General features: G+C 36.4%; 1 long non-coding RNA gene across 1 annotated transcript in view; it reads right to left on the reverse strand.

Moving 5' to 3' along the window:
• Positions 1–16,138: 16,138 nt before the first annotated feature.
• The window catches only part of LOC117200587 (uncharacterized), a 66,834-nt gene continuing 64,117 nt past the window's right edge, over positions 16,139–18,855 (reverse strand). Inside the window, exon 5 of the long non-coding RNA XR_007479878.1 lies at positions 16,139–16,565. This is a non-coding gene — a long non-coding RNA (uncharacterized LOC117200587). The remainder of the gene's footprint in view (positions 16,566–18,855) is intronic.

Raw genomic sequence — 18,855 nt, forward strand, 5'->3', positions numbered from 1 at the left:
GCTTCTATAAGCTGCCTCGTTTCTAAAGGAATAACTAAAGGTTATTAAATAAGACCTTTGGAATGAGAAGAAATTCAGCCATTTACTTTGGGTTTTGGGAACTCATCATAATTACCAAAACCACATTCATAACCTCCCTTCCTATCAGATAAAAGTTATGGGCTGTGTATTTGGATTTGCAGGTATAGGTAAACTTCACCAAATTAAGCTAAATTGTTATACAAAGATCATCAGAGAATACACTGTAATTATAGGCGGCAGTGCCTGTTTTCACTGTAGAAAATGTTAACATTAAAAGATAGCTGAAAGCCAAATAAGTTTTCACCAGCAATGTGTGATTTAAAGGATGTACCAAAACCAAATTCACATCAAAATATCTCAACCTCAGCCAACCACTCATCCTTTCCTAAACTGAAATTCTTATCATCAGGCTTTAACAGCACCTGTCTTCCCCACACTGTTCATTTGTGGATATTGAGGCATTTCACCTCAAATTTGACCAAGCCATCTATGTTCCTAACTCACTTTGGGTCAGTGTTTAAAAACTATATTAGATGTTTGTAGCAACCAACTGACTGGTCATGGTGCTGCTTTATTTAGGTGAGTCCACTGATCACCATAGTGTGTGTGTGTGTGTGTGTGTGTGTGTGCGCATATGCATATGTGTTATGACTTTATATTTATGTATGTGACTTTAAGTATAATTATAACGATGTATATCAGTATCTTAACCACATAAAGGAGAATTATTTTAATAAACTTCAAAACAAGTAATTTGACTGTCCCTAATTATACTTTAAGGACAAAAAGAATTGCAGTGAAGTGTAAAACAGTATTCAGTCATGACAGTCATATCTTCAATAATAATATTGGTATCATTATTATGAACTATTAAATATGCATTGTAGGATGAGGGCAAATAAGTAATTATATTAATGGTATGTGGAACTAAGATTTAACATGCAAGAAATAGATGCACACATAAAATATTTTTTAAAGGTAATCAAAATCCCTATATCCTTACACTTAAATTGACAGTATCAGTATAAACTCTTTATCTGCAGAAAAATCTTTATTGGTTTTGATCACTGAAAAGGCCCAGTATCCCAACCCAGTAACAGTGATCACCTGTCACCCAGAAGTGGACTCAATTTCATTTTCCTCAGAAAGCAAGCAGAGCTTCTCAGAGATCTGGCTGGGATAGAAAACATATTATATATTGTAATACAGAAAGCAAAATATTTATCAAATACTACTGGTGCTGTGCTGACAGGAAATGAGTCCATTTGAAAGTATATCTTGTTAAAAATGGGATAATTTGAGTATCACAAAGAGTAGCAACTGTAAGGGATTGAAATCCATCAAATATGTTACAAATTCCATGATTTTAAACTGAAAATAGAACAACTAAGTTGGTACAACTGGAAATTTACTAGCACATCAATTTCTTATTATTCTGAAAACTGGTAAATACGGGGGGGGGGGGGGGGGATCAAGAATGTATCCTGCATATCCTGTACTAAGTACTCTTCAAGATAATCAAATAGTTGATGGACAGCTGCTCTTAGAAAATAATTCCAACCAAAGAACTCCGATTTCCCATAAAATAACTGAACAGTAGAGATGAGGAAGTGGGAGTATAGGGTAGAAATAAAACAAATTTGACTATCATTAACAGCTGGGTTGAAATTGTGGGATGGGTATACATGAGTCTTTATTACACTATTGTCTTTTTTAAGGCATGCTTGAAGATTTACATAATGAAATGTTTAAAAATGCCAAAACAATAAGAAAAACAAAGAGTGTGAGGGATTTGGCGAAGAGGTATTAGTTCTGCCTGTGGGTGGGCAGAGAGTGAAGCTACCATTGCATCCTCTAAACAGCAAGGACAGTATGAAAGTACCCAGTTCTTGGAGAGACAGTGAACAGGGACATTAAGAAGGTCACCAGTGTGCCTGCCCCATGGGAGTAGCTCAAGTTTATCTGAGAATTGAATGGATGAAAGAGTAAGACAGAGATCTTTAGAGATTTTGAGTTTATACACTGGTTAGCCACAGAAAGTTTTTGAGAATTGGATTAAAATATTTCAATCTGTGTTTTAAAACTGTATTGCTGTTGGTAAAGTGAAAGATCTGGATTAAGAGGTTGGACTTTGCTGACAGAGAAGTTAGTCGGTATATTAAGATATTTTTCCAGATAACAGAATATGAGTGAATAAACTAGGCGAGTTAAAGCAGGATTGCAGAGGAGGCAATGTGTATGAAAGAAATTGGAGATTTAGAAGCATAAAAATGGCATGGCCAATTGAATATGGAAGGAGAATGGAGAAAAGTAAAATCCATCCATATATGTTTATTGAAACTCCTTAAGGGAAAAGGGATTATTACCAAATTACTAAGAGGAGACTTTTCTCTTTGATAGATTTAACCAGGAGTTTGTGTGTGTGTGTGTGTGCATTGTGTTGTGTATTTAATTAATATTCTTCTCATTTTTTTATTATTTACCCTTCTCATCCACTGTTATGCTGAAAATAGCCAGAGAATGAGGTCAACTCAACATTTGCTTTTGCTCAAGCCTACATACGGCAAATTGATTCTTCCTCCAATTCAGAAGAGAAATAAATCATTTACCCTTGCTGAAGGGTGGCTATCTTGAGTGCTTTTAGGAAAAACTCAGGTCATTCTAAAGAAATGTCTGAAATACCACAAAAGTTAAGAGGAAGATAAGCACTAATTTACAATCTTCTTCATCCTTATAAAGATGTACTGAATAGAGGACAAATTGTGTCACCAGGTATTTTCAGAGGCAAACTAGGATTTCAGTATTTCTATGAAAAGTCCAATGCTACACTGTCTGAGATGAAGAGTGCTTTTGTAGGACAGGTCTAAGTAGCACTACAAGGACAATAGTATCTACTTTACCCCTGGGAAAGCTCTTTGTCCCCTAAACCTTCCTGACTCTCTTTTCTTCTCAAATTTCTTAAAATATATTTTCTTTCATAAATGAGAACCGAAGAGTCAGAGGGACACTGAGCTATGAGCTGACCAAGGATAGAAATATTTTTAAAAATTTATTTCAGTAGCCTAAGCATCTGCTAGTGATTAGCAATTATCCTAGAAAGAGCAAAGGAAGAAAGTTGTTGTTATTTTACACATAGGAAAATATAAATAGAGCAGAAAATACAGAAGTGAGAGAAGAGAAAATTAAATTTACATAGTATGCTTACATAGGAGAAAGAAGGGGTTTTAAACATGTACTTGAATGGAATATTGGATAGAGTTGATTTACAGCTGGTCAGGAAAAAATCTAGCTCCGACTCTGGGAAAGCTTGGATGTCTATCTTTTTTGGCTGAGCTAAGAGCAGTGGGATTTATGATGTGCTGTTCTAAGTCTGACACTCCCCTGGTGACCACCAGGGACAGTTTACCTACTGATATTGTTTTACCTGGCATAACCGGTTACATAGTCTCGCTTGATGAGGTGACCATAGAGGCATTAAAAACACCACTGGGAACTTCTGCCTTGAACTCTCCCAGAACCACAGTGCATTACACATCTCTTGGTGGTTGATCTAGGAGATTAAGCAGGTCTGCGTGAGAATCAGAACCTTCTTATAGACCTCCACTGCTTGCCTGAGCTCTCTCTCTCTTGCTGCCTCTTATCTTTTGCTTTTAAATAAAAGCTTTATGTGAGTATGTCTGTGAAGTCTCATGAGTGCTTTCAAATAACAAAACTTGTAAAATCTTTGCAAAGTGCATTCTTGGAAAAAGAACATGAAGCAAGGGAGAAAAGAGAAAACTGGGAGAAGTAGTAAATAAGTTGGGAATTTAAGAAAAGACTGCTTCAGGTTTAGCTATTGTAGCATCTGTTTTGAATGGTCCATCGATTCACATGTTTTAAGATCAAACCTAAGAGCTATAACTGAAATCACTAGTAAGCTCTGGTCGGCATCTCCAATTTATTGGTTTCTTCTTAGGTTGTCCTACAAAGAGATAACAAACCAAGCTCTATGCATTGCTGAAGGCTGTGGCTGACATTTACTCCAGAAAAGGAGTGTGATAACAAAGACTTTTGGAAAAACAAGGATGGTGTAGTCCAGAGTCAATGAAGAGATGTTCAGTGTGTCACCTTTCATGTCCCTCATTGTTTTTCTTCTCCTCCATCTGAAGCATTGGTCACAAAATTTCTCTTTTTGTCTCTAAAAACTAGTAAGAATTAGACTTGCATGACTTGAACCAATGAGAAGATAGAATTCTGGTATGCAAAACTCTTGTATTGTAATTCTGTCATTTGAGTTTAGGTCTAAAATTATGAGTCTCTTACCTTTTTGTTTCCAGCAAAAAAGAAAAGGAATCTTTTCAAATCCTACATGATTTATGCAGACAGACTTGCCTTGAAAATTCAGATGTAATGCCAGGTTATTCATGTTTGAAATCAGGTTAATAGATATTTCATTGTGAGCCCACATTTCAGAGCTATCGACTATTTTATCACATCCTGATCTGTACATGATCAGATGGTACTCATCACTGTTTGTATCTAAGAGATCACGTTTTTCCGAGTTTTTTTTTTTTTTTTTGCGGTACGCGGGCCTCTCACTGTTGTGGCCTCTCCCGTTGCGGAGCACAGGCTCCGGACGCGCAGGCCCAGTGGCCGTGGCTCACGGGCCCAGCTGCTCTGTGGCATGTGGGATCCTCCCAGACCGGGGCCCGAACCCGTGTCCCCTGCATCGGCAGGCAGACTCTCAACCACTGCACCACCAGGGAAGCCCCCGAGTTTTAATTAAATTAAAAATAAGTTCCATCATTTCCAAATGATCAACTGATAATCCACTAAAAAATAATCAGAATTCTCCTTTTGATTCTCTAGAGTTCTCCAGTCAGATCAACAGATAATGAAGAGAAAACAAATGACAACATTCCTAAGATTAAACTACATATAGGTGGAAAAAAAATAATTTTGAAAAAATACTTCACTCATTCACATTCCAATAAGTGAAATATTTTTAAGACTTTTTAAAATTTAGAGTGAGCAGAAGCATGCATGTTTTGAGTCCTAGGCTGGGAACTAGCACCCCATCACTCCCACTGCATTTTATTGGCCAAACCAAGTCATAGGAACAGTCCAGACTCAAGGAAGGGGATACTATACTCTGTCTCTTGATGTGAGAAACTGCAAAGTCATATTACAAAGGGAATGAGAAAGGAGTTGAGTGAAGGATTGTGGTCATTTTTCCCATCTACAGCACTAGGAAGAATTCAAATAAAAATACAGTGACGTGAGCATTACATTAAATTAATAGTTTAACATCCAGTCCAGTTTTCTGTTGTCTACATAGAGTAAAATTTCTTCTTTCCACTTTTTCTAAACAGGTAAAAAATGGTCACTTGGCAAAAAAAAAAATTATCTTCTGAAGGAAATTTGTTGGATATTGGTTAATGTTTTAATGGGAATGAACTCAACTCTTACAGATTTATAGAAAGCTCTAAGATACAGGTATACAAGTTAATTTGCCTGCTATTTATTATATAATGATATCTTTATGATAATCCTTTGTTCTGATTTTTCTATTATAATCCTATAGTGATTTAGATGTTTTATTATATTATATTCCATAAATTCCATTCCATGTCCTCCAAATCTACTCCCCTTTGACAGGTCTTGTGTCCTAACTTTTGCTCCAAAAAATGCCATTCTTGTATGAATAACTAATCTTGAAATGTGTATGGATGTTTATGAATGTTAATTGGACTTAGTTAACCAAATAATGAGGATGCAGAGGGGGCTGGAGTGAAGGTTAAGTTTGCTTTATAAGATGAGTTTCTGTGTTCAGACCATTAGAGAGTAGAGAAAATTGACAGGTTAATAAGTATCCACTAGACCAACCCATGGCTGTAGAGCAGATGTAAATGTTAGGGCATATTTAGGAGTGAATAGCAACATCTCTCTTCTCTCAGGAGAGCTCTGGCAGGCACAGAGCAGGCAGTACCTGGAGAGTCACTAGACTTGAGTCATCATAGGAGAACCTGTGACCTAGGACAGTATCTGGAAGACATAGGGATGTCAGAGATCACAAAGTAGATCAAGCAGGGGAGAGACAGATGCTCTGGCATATGAGTGTGGACCAAAGCATCCGTGACAGCACTCAGCTAACAGTCAGACTCCCTCCCTGCATCAATAACAGAACTGTAATGTAAAATGAAGTCCTGGGGAAGGGTCTTCACAGAGCCTGCAAATGGAAATGTAGGTAGGTGATAGGTGAGAAGGTTACACTGAGTCATCATACCCGGGGAAAATGGTTCAAATCTATTCTCTGTCAACTGAAAAAAAAAGCACAACCTAAAAGTTAAGAATTATGTTTTATTTGGTGAACTTGCCGAGGACTTAAGTCTGGAAGACAGCCTCCCAGATAGCCCTGAGGAACTGTTCTAAAGAGGTAAGGGAGGAACCAGGAGTTTTGCAAAAACAAACCAGGTTGTTCGCCATCAAAAGATTTCTGGTAATTAAAGAAGAAACAAACATCTCAAGTTAATTAATTTAGCACTTTTCTATGTATGGGAAGATGCAAGAGTCTGGGCTCATTGAATTCGTTCCTTTGATATGTACCTTAACTATCTAGGGCCAGTATCCTGTTTTTCCTCCATCCTGAATCCCCTCAGGGTGCACAGTCAGGGGTGGCTGCAGTGACTGAGGGCTTTATGTCCACAACATCCTTTGTTTACTGATATGGCAGGTGACATTTTTCGTCTAGTTCTCTTTCAGAATGTCTTTAGTAATTATGGACCTATATGACTTTTCGGACACACATTTGCCATTTACTAAATCCTATATTAATATTATTAAGAAAATAGAAACTAAAGAAGGTAAGTAACTTGCTGTCTACCACTGGAATGTATGTTTCAAGAAGAGAAGGACTATATTCGATGTGCCCATTTCCTGAACATCAGCACCCAGCACTTAGTAGCCAGCAGGCACTCCATAAATATCTATTGTTACTAATACCTCCCAGCTCACAAGCAGTAGACTTGGAAATAGAGTTCTGTAGATAAATGGATTTATGATGTTGATCCTAGTGCTAACTCAATATCAGAATCATCCAGATAAAAAGAATAGTCAGAGGATGGTTTAGTAAGTATGTCTTCAAGATGCCTGGGGTCTAGCATTGGTAAAATATAAAAGGATGCCTGAAAATTGGCCATAGTTGGGAGTTGTTAAGAAATTTATCTGCACTTCCAACTTGGATTATGTTGCAGCTTGATATATCTCTTGCTGAACAATAGAACACGATGCTTTGTTCTATTGTGAGGCTCAATTATGATCAAATCCAGTTCTGATCAAATCCTTATATCAAGCTTTTTCTACTGCCCCCCAGAAGATAATGAGTGGAATGTTTCCTTTCCTGTTTTTCTCCAGTCACTTCTAAATCTAGAGCTAAAAAACCTACTCATGATGCAGTATTTATCCTTTATTCCTCATAGGGAAGAGTTCAGGTAGGAAATAAAACAAAGTTTATAGCAGAATCTTGCCATAGGCTTAGAAATTCTAATTCCTTGATTGAGAAAAAATGTTTTCAATTTCAAAATTAGCTAAAAATCTACCACTTATTCCTATTCCCCAACCTGGCTTTCTTAGCAGGATGAAAAATGTTTCTGACAACACTTACTCTTTGGGTGCTACATCTCTTATCTTCTGGCATTACTTCCACTCAAGTCATCCTCTTCTTCCTCAGCCATGGTCTTTATTCTCCCCTTTCACTGGTCAAAGTGTAATATTAATTGAATTAGTAAAATACCATTCACTGATTCTGTGCCTCTCTTTAAACTCATCAGTAGAGCTCAATTCTCAGAAAGAGTTTTGGGGAGTAAGGTTTGTTTTTGGAGGGGAGGTTAATTTTTGAATTTTATTTTATTTTTTTATATAGCAGGTTCTTATTAGTCATCAATTTTATACACATCAATGTATACATGTCAATCCCAATCACCCAATTCATCACACCACCATCCCCACCCACCCGCGGCTTTCCCTCCTTGGTGTCCATACGTTTGTTCTCGTCATCTGTGTCTCAACTTCTGCCCTGCAAACTGGTTCATCTGTACCATTTTTCTAGGTTCCACATGCATGCGTTAATATACGATATTTGTTTTTCTCTTTCTGACTTACTTCACTCTGTATGACAGTCTCTAGATCCATCCACGTCTCAACAAGTGACCCAATTTCATTCCTTTTTATGGCTGAGTAATATTCCATTGTATATATGTACCACATCTTCTTTATCCATTCGTCTGTTGATGGGCATTTAGGTTGCTTCCATGACCTGGCTATTGTAAATAGTGCTGCAATGAACATTGTGGTACATGACTCTTTTTGAATTATGGTATTCTCAAGGGTACATGCCCAGTAGTGGAATTGCTAGGTCGTATGGTAGTTCTATTTTTAGTTTTTTAAGGAACCTCCATACTGTTCTCTATAGTGGCTGTATCAATTTACATTCACACCAACAGTACAAGAGGGTTCCCTTTTCTCCACACCCTCTCCAGCATTTGTTTGTAGATTCTCTGACGATGCCCATTCTAACTGGTGTGAGGTGATACCTCATTGTAGTTTTGATTTGCATTTCTCTAATAGTGATGTTGAGCAGCATTTCATGTGCTTCTTGGCCATCTGTATGTCTTCTTTGGAGAAATGTCTATTTAGGTCTTCTGCCCATTTTTGGATTTGGTTGTTTGTTTCTTTAATACTGAGCTGCATGAGCTGGTTATATATTTTGGAGATTAATCCTTTGTCTGTTGATTTGTTTGCAAATATTTTCTCCCATTCTGAGGGTTGTCTTTTCATCTTGTTTATGGTTTCCTTTGCTGTGCAAAAGCTTATAAGTTTCATTAGGTCTCATTTGTTTATTTTTGTTTTTATTTCCATTACTCTAGGCGGTGGATCAAAAAAGATCTTGCTGTGATTTATGTCAAAGAGTGTTGTTCTTCCTATGTTTTCCTCTAAGAGTTTTATAGTGTCTGGTCTTACATTTAGGTCTTTAATCCATTTTGAGTTTATTTTTGTGTTTTGTGTTAGGGAGTGTTCTAATTTCATTCTTTTACATGTAGCTGTCCAGTTTTCCCAGCACCACTTATTGAAGAGACTGTCTTTTCTCCATTCTATATCCTTGCTTTCTTTGTTGACCATAGGTGCGTGGGTTTATCTCTGGGTTTTGTATCTTGTTGCATTGATCTATGTTTCTGTTTTTGTGCCAGTACCATATTGTCTTGATTACTGTAGCTTTGTAGTATAGTCTGAAGTCAGGGAGTCTGATTCCTTCAGCTTCATTCTTTTCCCTCAAGACTGCTTTGGTTATTCGGGGTCTTTTGTGTCTCCATACAAATTTTAAGATTTTTTTGTTCTAGTTCCGTAAAAAATGCCATTTGTAATTTGATAGGGATTGCATTGAATCTGTAGATTGCTTTGGGTAGTATAGTCAGTTTCACAGTATTGATTCTTCCAATCCAAGAACATGGTATAGCTCTCCATGTATTTGTATCATCTTTAATTTCTTTAATCAGTGTCTTATAGTTCTCTGCATACAGGTCTTTTTTCTCCTTGGGTAGGTTTATTCCTAGGTATTTTATTCTTTTTGTTGCAATGGTAAATGGAAGTGTTTCCTTAATTTCTCTTTCAGATTTTTCACAAAAAAAAAGGAAAAGAAAAGAAAAATAGGATTTCTTGTAGTTCAACGCTTTTGCTCTAGATTCTGAACTCCAAGATAAAGATGAATAGTAATGTGAATTCTCCAACTTTGCTCTCTTTCTTCAAGTTTGTCTTGGCTATATACATAGCCATTTGCATTTGTTTATAAATTTCGGAATCTTGTCAATTTGGGGAATAAAGCATATACCAGGATTTTGATTGTGATTGCTTTGAATCCATTGTGATATTTTATTATTTTCATTGTAGAGATTTTACGCTTCTTACATTAAATTTTCCCCTAGATGTTGTTGGAGCTATTGTAAATGCTATCATTTTAAAATTTTGCTTTCCTGCAATCCCACTACTGAGCCTATACCCTAAGAAAACCATAATTCCAAAAGAGTCATGTACCACAATGCTCATTGCAGCTCTATTTACAATAGCCAGGACATGGAAGCAACCTAAGTGTCCATTGACAGAGGAATGGGTAAAGAGGATGTGGCACATGTATATAATGGAATATTACTCAGCCATAAAAAGAAATGAAATTGAGTTATTTGTAGTGAGCTGGATGGACCTAGAGTCTGTCATACAGAGTGAAGTAAGTCAGAAAGAGAAAAACAAATACCGTATGCTAACACATATATATGGAATCTAAAAAAAAAACATGGTTCTGAAGCACCTACGACCAGGACAGGAATAAAGACACAGACATAGAGAATGGACTTGAGGATATGGGGAGGGGCAAGGGTAAGCTGGGACGAGGTGAGAGAGTGCCATGGACTTATATATACTACCAAATGTAAAATAGATAGCTAATGGGAAGCAGCCACATAGCACAGGGAGATCAGCTCGGTGCTTTGTGACCACCTAGAGGGGTGGGATAGGGAGGGTGGGAGGGAGACGCCAGAGGGAAGAGATACGGGGATATATGTATACATATAGCTGATTCACTTTGTTATACAGCAGAAACTAACACACCATTGTAAAGCAATTTTACTCCAATAAAGATGTTAAAGAAATATTAATTAATTAAATAAAATAAAAATTTTGCTTTCCTGATGATTTTTTGCTTTTTTGGTTTCTATGAAAATACAATGTATTTGCATATTGATCCCATATCCAGGGATTTTTACTAAATTCACTTATTGTTTCTAATACCTTATGATTCTTTTGGGTATTCTACAAATAAAATAGCGCCAACTATGTATAATAACAGTTTTATTTTTTCTTTCCCAAACTATATAACTTTTATTTCTTTTTTCTTACCTTATTGTCCTAAGATTTTGAGTACAAAGTAGAAAGGAAATCATGATAGCAGGCATCCTTACTTCCCTTCTAGTATTTGTGGAAATGCTTTCAATATTTCTACATTAATTGTAATGTTTACTGTAGGTGTTTTGTAGATACTTTTTATTGAATTAAGCAAGTTCTCTTCCATTCATTGCTAGTTGAGAGTTTTGAGTATGAATCTGTTTTAAATTTTATCGAAAACTTTTTTATATCTATGGAGATCATTCTATTATTTATCTCCTTCACTCTATGCGTATGGGTAGAATACATCAATTTATTTTCAAATACTAAACCAAACTTACCGTTTTTGAACAAATCCAAATTTTATACCGTAAAATTGTAAATGTGTATATAATTTTTTAACATGACATTTGATTTGTTTGCAAACTTTCTGTTTAGATTTTTTGCATGTATGTCTGTGAAAGAGAATGACCTATAACTTAACTTCCCTTTTTTGGAATATCCATGACAGAACTGAGTTTGAAAAAAAAATGTTATTTTAGGTTAGACTCATAAAATATATTGAGAAGCATTCTTACTTTTTTTATCTTCTGCAGACATTTGTATACAATCAGCCTTATTTCTATTAAGTAATTAAAATAATTCAATGATGAAGGCATCTGGATCTGGAGTTATCCTTTATGGGAAAGTTTACATTTATAAATTCAGTATTTTTAATAGACATTGGCTTTACAGATGTACTGTTTCTTCTTGGTAAGTTTTGTTTTTCAAGATTTATGCCCATTATGTAAAAAAAAAAATCTGTAGTATATTATCTTTTCTTCTCTTGTATTACTTCTCTTTTTCTTTGTCTCCCTCTCTCTTTCCCCCTTTCTGTCTCTCACAGTCTCTCTTTCCCTCTCTGTCTTTGACCAGTTTTGTCAGACTGGTTTCCTTAATCTCTTCAGATACTAATATTTGATATTGTTGATTCTATTTGATTTCTGACTCATTTATTCATGTTTTGGGCCTTATTACTTCTGTGCTTCCATTCATCATGTTTAATTTGCTATTGGTTTTCTAATTCTTAAAATGTACACTTAGAACATTGGTTTTCCCTTTTATTCTTTTATTTACATATATATTTAGGACTATACATTATTCTGTAAGTACCTCTTTGGTTATACACCAAATGTATTGAGATGTCATGTTTCCATTATATGTCAGTTCAAATAATATCTTATTTCCATTGTGACATCTTCTTTAGCCCATGAGCTATGAGTTATTTACAAGTAAATTGTTTAATATCTTCACATTTGAGGACTTTAAAAATACAAATAATTGTTATCACTTCATTAATTAAAATGTGGTCAAAGACTGTTCCCTAAAGAATGAATATTTAGGGTTTGGAATTTATCACTTATTTAGGGTTTGGAATTTATCACTTGAGATCAAAACCAGAGACTCCCCAATCATCTTTAAAAATATGAGTTGTTGTTCCCAAAGAAAAAAAAATCACAAACATTAATTTTCCAAAATTAATGTATTTAGTCTTGAGGACAACAAAACAATTCAGGATTCGCTGCATCAAACTGAGTTCAATTCTTTTTCTACTACTTTTCCTCCACTGGCTGTGGTCCTGATCTCAAGTGATAAATCCCTTGGGTAAGAATACACAAAAATCTTCCAAGAGCATGCAATAATTTTTGGCAACATGTAGACAATAAAATTTTCCTAGCTCCACAGAAGGAAAATTCTACCAGAATTATACTGGATTCACATTACTGAACAGAATGTGAATAGAATAATAAATAAATTTGTTAATTAATTTGCTTAACAAATTAACTCATTTCAGAACAAAAGGAAGGCCTGCCCTAAAGGTCTACCCGAGAAGACAGAAACTACTTGAAACTCTCAAATGTTGCTTTTTTTTAGCCTTAAATATTTTACCTTTCAATAATAGACACCTTGTCTGCTCAAAGTATGATTTTCAGTGACCTTCTCTGTCATATTCCTTCAAATAATCGGATTTGAAGATTTCCTAAAGGAGCTGAGATTACATTTCATGAGTTACCCTCTACCTGGTAGAAACATGCTAATAATTGTCATTAGTATTTTAAATTAATCTTTTATAAGCTACTAAGAAAAACAGAAAAGATATCTAAATAGAGATATGTTTTCTTTCTCCTGAACATAGAAATATGTACATTCTCTAGATGTGGATATTTACACTTCCCTCCAGCTTCATTATACTTTATGTACATTCTTTAAGTGTCTATCAGTCACCTGTATTTTTCCTTAATTTCAGAATTGAGTTTTAGACAATGAATATGAGAAAAGAAGCTGCATCCTATAAGGATGCAAACAAAAATATTCTAGGACAGAGTCCTGTCTAAAGGACTGTTTACCTGTCATGGTCAGATTCAATGAATAGGTATTGATTTTGGTGACATGAAACTAATTTAACAGGTCATTTTCACTTCAAATATCTGTTTAAAACAAATTTAGAGTTGGTCACAATTATCCTCAAAGTAACAGAAACATTTCATGAGCTTTTAAAATAAATGCTGTTGCAGATTTTATCTTCTATTATTGTCTGTTTTTCTCTTCAGTTCTGTTACTATTTGGTTTACTTACTTAGGTGCTCTGATGTTGGATACATAACCTATTTATAACTGTTATAACTTCCTAATGGATTGACCCTTTTATCATTATGTAATATCTTCCCTTGTCCCTGTGACAGTTTTTGACTTAAGGTCTATTTTGTCTGATATAAATATAGCCACACCTGCTCTCCATAGTTTACTATTTGTATGAAATATTGTTTTCCATCCCTTCACTTTCATCTTATGTGTGATCTTAAATCTAAACTGAGTCTTTTGTAGACAGCAAATAGTTGGGTCTTGTTTTATTAACCACTCAGACATCCTGTGCCTTTTGACTGGGGAGTTTAATCCATTTAAGTTTAAAGTAATTATTTTTTTAATTAACTATAGTCACTGTGCTGAGCATTGTATTCCCAGGACTTATTTATTTCGTAAATGGAAGTTTGTAATTTTTGACCACCTTCATCCATTTCGCCCACCTCCACCACTGCCAATAAAAGTAATTATTGATAAGGAAGAACTTACTATTGCCATTAATTAACAGTTTTCTGTCTGTTTTGTAGTTCTTTTGATCCTCTTTTCCTCTCTTGTTGTCTTCCTTTGTGTTTCACTGATTTTTTTTTTGTAGTGATGATACTCCTTGATTCCTTTCTCTTCTTCTTTTGTGTATCTTCTGTATATATATTTTGTGTGTGGTTACCATAGGTTTATTGTAAGGTACATTTTGAAAACTCCATATTTTCCCTGATGCCTCAATATCCCCACAAGCAGGCTGTGAGTACCCCACCCAGGTGACTAGGTGCACCAATGTGATAAGGCTGGTCCCTGGCACAAGTTGCCCTTCTTGCCCTCCCCTGACTGTGACCTTGTGACATTCAAAAGCACCAATTAAACCCCCCACCCTGACCTCCAATAAAGATACATACCCATGGGTCCTCATTCAACCTGAGTCAGATGAGTTCCCTCCTTTGGCACTCCTCCCATATGGTCCCTGTGTGGCATGCGTGCCACCCTCTTATAGGACCCGAGAGTATAACACATCTCTTTCCCTTGTGCCTCTCCATAGTGTTATTCCATGTCTGCACCTCCTAATCATCAAAAATTTTTAAAGTAACATCATTATTCCTTACAACACACATAAAACATCTTATAGTTCTGATGGCATTTTGAGCTAACAACAGCTTGACTTCAGTCACATACAGAAATTCTACACTTTAACTTCCCCACCCCCACCCGAATTTCATGTTATTGATGTTACTAAATAAATAAATAAATAGCTCTTGCAGAATGTACAGGACTCAATTTCAACTGCTAGGACACCTTATGTCTTGGGTAGTGCTTTTATCTGAGGATTGTAGTTGGGGAGATTTCTCCTACTACTTCTGAACCAGCAAAGTAGTACTGGGCAGATTCAGGTGGTGAGGTTCTGAGAACCATTTGTTATTCAATCACTGAGGGAAAATTGGTAGTAAAATTGGACTTGCCATCAGGGCTGAGTATTTACTTATCTGAAAATATTTATTTAATGTCTCTACTGTGTTACCAAATTTTTGTTAACTAATAATAACGAATACCAGAAATACAAAAATAACTAGGGAAGTATCTTTGCTGTTATTGTTGAGTTTTGTTTTTTTATTTTATTTGTTTTTAAGCACATAGGAAAGTTCTGTCCTCCAGAGATTCTGGTTCTATTGACCTGGGATAGTTCCTTTGCCTACATATTTGAGGCAGTTCTACAAGTGACTCCAATGGCTACCCCTGGATAGACACCACTGATTTAGGAATATATGTATAATTAGGCATACTAGCAAACATAACAATAACAAAAACAACATATAAATCAGATTATTCTAAATCTTCAAAATGTGATCAGTCATACAAAATTTGTGTTAAACAAGTAAAAGTGTCAAGAATGTTCTTTAAATACTAATTTAGTCTGATGTTCAAATGAGAATGCTGTGTGAAAAGTTATATGATATGTGCTTCAGCAAACCAAGCCTATTGGAAGCACGTCTAATGGTCCAGCCACAACTACCCATTGGTGAATTTTTTCCCTTTACAAATTTTAAAGCCTAGGAAGAAAGGGTCTCAGGCCATTAGGGCTGAAATGTCAATAACTGCAAATGTCTAAGGTGGGCCAACTGAAATTTTCAGAAGTTATTAATTTCACAAATTTTTGTTGACAGTAGTCCCTAAAGAAAAAGCTACTATTTTTCTCTTTTGATCTATATTAATTTCCTTTCTTTTTTGAGCTTGCAAGTATCTACAAGCTTAATTAAAAGATAGTTAGAGGGCTTCCCTGGTGGCACAGTAGTTGAGAGTCTGCCGGCCGATGCAGGGGACACGGGTTCGAGCCCTGGTCTGGGAGGATCCCACATGCCGCAGAGCAACTGGGCCCGTGAGCCACAACTACTGAGCCTGCGCACCTGGAGCCTGTGCTCCGCAGCGAGAGGCCGCGACAGTGAGAGGCCCACACACCGCAATCGATAGTGGCCCCTGCTCGCCGCAACTGGAGAAAGCCCTCGCACAGAAACGAAGACCCAACACAGCCAAAAATAAATTAATTAATTAATTTTAAAAAAAGAAGGATAGTTAGAATTAAAAGGTACACATTTGGATAGAATTATTTATTTTCTACCACTTTCACGCTTCACAATATAGTACAAATCACTCAGACTACTAATGTTGGGTGTTTTTATTTACAAGATAAGGATAATATTTGCCTTACATAAATCACAGAGATTATATGAAAAAAATTACATGTGAAGGTTATTTTCAAATTGCAACATATTAATACAAATACACAGTTTTAAGAAAAACATGATACGTTGATGCTATTACATTATAAGACAAAAAGGAAATTTCCAAGTTCAGCTGGTGTACATGTTTTCTTCTCAGATAAGAGCAATTGTCCTTATATCAGAAGAAAATTTTCTCTAATAAAAGTAGATACTTTACTCCATATGGTCTAATCATTACTACAAATTTTCTCAATTTTCATCATTCACTTGTTTTTCAGCAGTAAGTCTGTTCATTCTCTATATTTTAGAGCTGTAAGAAAAGGAAAGACAAAGATTGCCAAGTGACATTAGGGAAAAAAAAACTTAATTAGAAAGAGAGGCAAGGATTTGCAAAATTGTAACCTCACAATCCAGAGATTTGGATTTTCTTAAGCTTTGGGGGAAGAAAAGTTGCAAAAGATGCAAAAAGTTGCTCAGAGCTGACCAAATCCCAAACTTCCTCCTCTAGACAAAATATTTCCTGTATATTAACATATTTCAAATCCTCTTTTTTGAGGTTTTCCATTTCAATGCAAGCTTTAAAAAAGAATCTCATTTTATCAGTCAAGATTAAGTCAGGCAAGAACTACTTGGAGGGTTATGGGATTAAGGGATTTATTACAATAAGCAGATATTACATGATTCTAGGATGAGATGGTGATGTGTAAGTCCCCAGAATTCCAACAGAATTGGAAGATCAAAGCAAAGATAACACTAACTAACCTTACTGAAAGAGAACAATTGGAGTGAACAATTGGAGCTTGCAGGGAAATTCTGAGAAGCCAAAGAATCTCAGCCTCCAAAGTGGGACCATGACCAGGAAATTGTGGAGAGGTCTATCGGAAGCTGTTACTTTGTGTAGCTACCGTTTCTGTGGGTTTGTTGCCAAGTATCTGAGGATGGGCTTGGGGCTGCCATTTGCCAAGCACATGCAAGGAAAGGCAAGGCCAAGGCCATGGCCAGTAAAGGTAGAGTGAATCACTTTTAGATTAAGATAGCTTATTACTGGCATAGACTGTAAAAGGAAGACTAGCCAAAAGCACCAGCTCCCTTGTCCCCACACACCCACAAGGATAACGTGAAACAGAAGGACCCAGATGACTGCAGTGCAGGCTGTGGGATATATCACTACCCAGGAACCAATAAAGAATGGCCTTCATCAAAAAATCTACAAATGATAGGGACTTCCCTGGTGGTCCAGTGGTTAAGAATCCACCTGCCAATGCAGGGGACGCAGGTTTAAGCCCTGGTCTGGGAAGATCCCACATGCCATGGAGCAACTAAACTAGTGCACCACAACTACTGAGCCTGCGCTCTAGAGCACTCGAGACACAACTACTGAGCCCACATGCCACAACTACTGAAGCGCACGCACCTAGAGCCCATGCTCCACAACAAGAGAAGTCACCACAATGAGAAGCCCACGCACTGCAACGAAGAGTAGCCCCCACTCGCCGCAACTAGAGAAAGCCCACATGCAGCAACAAAGACCCAATGCAGCCATAAATAAATAAATTTTAAAAAAAGAAATGAGAGGAAAAGGCAAACCTACTTTGCGAAGTTTTGGTAAAATAAAAAACGACAGTATTCCGTAAAGCCAGCATCAACAGTGGGGGAGAGAAGAAGATGAATGCTAGAAGCAGCCAGAGGGAATGTATTCAACTTAAAATTAGTTTCTGGAGACTTTCTGAACAAATGTGGAGTTTTCTTAGCAAGCTGACCACCCCCCTCTCCCAACTGTGATGACTGAGATCAGGAGAATGATAGAGGTGTTATTTTGTGACTTTTGTGTCCTCGGGCTAGTGTAATGTAGGAATTATCCAAGCTTTTCTTTTTCGAAAAGAATAAATTAGGCCTTAGAAATGTTAAACATTGAAAGTAGCACTTGAAAGCTTAAGCAGACATTTTTATTCAATGTTTACATTATCCATGTAAATTTATGATTATTAATGAGTGGATAAAAATAAGGGCATAGTTGGTGAACATGAGTACAACATGTAAATGTGTGTTTGTGGTGTAAGTAGGTGCCAACTTAGTTCTTTAATTTGAACAAAAAGCTGTGAAGATTAAATAAGCATAAAGTTTAGAGTTCAAACCAAATAATTGTCTCAAAGTTAATTAGCTTGAATTTTAACACAGAGCTCAACTTTAAAAGAATTTTAGGCATTAGCAAATGGATTTTGTAGTAACAGCTTTAGCACGTCCTGGCCAGATACTCAACCACTGCTACTTAGGATTAGTCTTTATTTACTACAACCTTCCCTACTCCTTATGCTGAAAGACTGGATATACAACCAGACAGTGCCCACAACTCTGACCCGCAGCCTGCAACAACCAGCAGGGGAAGTCAACCTAAAATCTGTGGCGACCAGCTCAGGAAGTCAAACCACAACCTCTGTAGGACCTGATCCCAAATGGCCAGGACTTGATCAATAACTGACAGCTTCTCCTAATTTTTCCCTACTTCCAACTAAACCAACCAGAGAAAGCCAAATGCACATTAATGAATCACACAGGATGACTCACTTCTAGTCAGCTTGCCTCCAGCTTCTCCCTATCAA

Source organism: Orcinus orca, chromosome 10 (genome assembly GCF_937001465.1).
Source record: "Orcinus orca chromosome 10, mOrcOrc1.1, whole genome shotgun sequence".
In the NCBI taxonomy this organism is placed as follows: domain Eukaryota; kingdom Metazoa; phylum Chordata; class Mammalia; order Artiodactyla; family Delphinidae; genus Orcinus; species Orcinus orca.